Source organism: Homalodisca vitripennis, chromosome 1 (assembly GCF_021130785.1).
Source record: "Homalodisca vitripennis isolate AUS2020 chromosome 1, UT_GWSS_2.1, whole genome shotgun sequence".
NCBI classification, from domain to species: Eukaryota; Metazoa; Arthropoda; class Insecta; order Hemiptera; family Cicadellidae; genus Homalodisca; species Homalodisca vitripennis.
The window spans coordinates 144729503-144731977 of NC_060207.1; the positions used below are offsets into that span (position 1 = coordinate 144729503).

General features: G+C 28.9%; 1 long non-coding RNA gene across 1 annotated transcript; it reads left to right on the forward strand.

The window, feature by feature from the left end:
- The first annotated feature begins 1012 nt into the window (after positions 1-1012).
- LOC124373074 lies at positions 1013-2053 on the forward strand. The gene is made up of 2 exons (XR_006923400.1): positions 1013-1191; positions 1894-2053. It is a non-coding gene; the product is annotated as an uncharacterized LOC124373074 (long non-coding RNA).
- Positions 2054-2475: the final 422 nt, after the last annotated feature.

Sequence of the window (2475 nt, forward strand, 5' to 3'; positions counted from 1 at the left end):
GAAATTTCAGTTAAATCCTTTCTATTTGTTTTAAGACAAATATAATATTTTTATAACTGAATTGTTCGGGCTATTTTCACCATAGACAAAAATGTCTTATAGTCTAACAAATTATTCTCATAACAAGCAAATTGTACTTAACTATTACATTACTTATTTTTTATAATATTTTCATTTTATTTGACAAACTAAGTTTATTTTCATTCCATCATATAATAAGTTTTAATTTTTAGAGTTTTGTGTGTTCTAAAACGAGGAATAGATTCCCGTCAAGTAGCAGCCACGTACCTTTGTACAAGATCTGTTGCCCAATTAAAGTTCGTACATAGCTGTCCACACGCTTGCACATATACTTGTGCCCCAAATCATCCGTTCGGATTCAAAACTATTTCATAATAGATTTTTCAAACTATTCGAAAACATGTATTGTTGAAATTGCTGATACCAAGATACTGGATCATAAGATTTTTTAAATAATTTTTGAAACTATTCAAATATGCTAATTAAGAGTAAGGAGAGAAATTTTAACACATTTTATTTTGTACAAATGTATGCTTGGAAAATATAATATCAAGTAGAGTTTTCAAATGGTCCTCTCAATTCGTAGAATTGCGTGATGTGCTAACGTTTAAACTTAAATCTATAAATAGGGTAGTAGTTAAAGAAAATATAACTAAAACACGTAATAAAACATGGAAACCCATTAACAATTAATGTAATCCTTAAATTTGAATTTTAGTGGAAAGCATCAATATTTATCTACAGTATAGATTTTAACAATCTGCCTAAATATTTTGGTCACTATTTTGTAAATGTACTGTACTGCCCTTCTAGGATATATCCCGTAATAATTAATATACATAACCTGTCCATTTATATTTTAAAGGTTGATAATATTACAACCTTCAACCTTTTGCCAATAGTGTTATTTTTGGTTTTAAATTAGAAAATTACTTACGTATAAAACTATAATTGTAATAACGAAACCTCTTTACTTTGAACTGTCGGCTGATGTAATCAGCTCGATTTCATTGGTCGGCCAAGGTCACGTGGTCTGTATATAAATGTCCGCTCTGTCTGCTCCAGTATCAGATATTTCCTCAACGAAACATCCGACTCTTATTTAACATGGGCAAGGAAAGGACCAGCGTCAACATGGCCGTCGTCGGTTACTACTAGACCTTCCTTCAGGTATGGAGCCTAGAGAATTTATTTTAAAGAATTTAATTTAGAAACATTCTTTAATGCTCTTAAGATTTTATGGCCTTATATTACCAAAACAAGTTAAAACTGTTTTATGCACTAATTAGATTCATACAATATGATAAGAATCTATGTTTCTTTAAATAATTATCTCCAAAACATTAAATTAATGAGATCTTCTATCAAAAGAGAAAAAGGTTTTGTAAATAGACTTGAGGATAGTTGACTTCCGATATTATTATAATATTCCATAAAAACTAACTATTGACTATAGTTTTTACTCCAGATTTATTTCACTAGTTAAGGAATAATGCTTTAAGCCTTGTTATAACAATGTTATGATAATTTATACTTCGTTACAAATATATTACTCATTATTACAATCTTTAACCTTATTTAAATTTTGACACATCAAGTGTAATAAATAGCAGATTATTTAACTAAAAATATATTTTTATAAGTGCTAATTGTTACACGATTATTAATAAGGAATTATTGAAACTTGAAATAACGTAAATGTTTGTACACGTAGAAACTGTAACTTATCAGTTATCAATTAGAGTAATTCTTTAACATTATAACACTGAAATCTTAGAAATTGTTCACACATTTTCGGATTATTTTCGTCTATTTAATATTATTCATCAGTTAATAAATACACTTCTTAGCACCAATAATATTATGTTGCAGCAGATGGACGGATAGTACAACACGGATATGACCCGGCTTCTGTACACGGACACGCTCTGGACACGGACAACACGATGCTAGCTCTCCCAGACTACACATCAACCTAATTGGATCTTTTTGTAGACTTATTTTGACCAAATAAATCAAAATTTTCAGTTTATATCTATATTTTAATTTCTACTTACAGTTTAACCTCTCCTTCTGTAATGTTATGTTTAAATGGAATTTGATGAATGCCTTTGAGTTATGGAAATATGAGATCATAGGCAGAGATAAATAAGAGAATGAAATTTAAGACCCTTTAAAGAGATACATCTTAGACAAACAGTGTAATTAGAAAATTGTTAACAGTTTTACACTGCTCAAGGTATACGTTCAACACATATTAAATTGCTCTTCGTTTACAAATAGGTTCACCCATACCACATGACCTCAATGGTAATACTCTCTGTATATAAATGACATCGAAGGATACCAATGTATGTATGTTTCAGTTAAGACTGATAAATAAATATTTCTGAAAATAAAAAGAATGTTGAAAAAATTATTTTGTCTTGTTGATAGTATATTCAAACGTTTCAA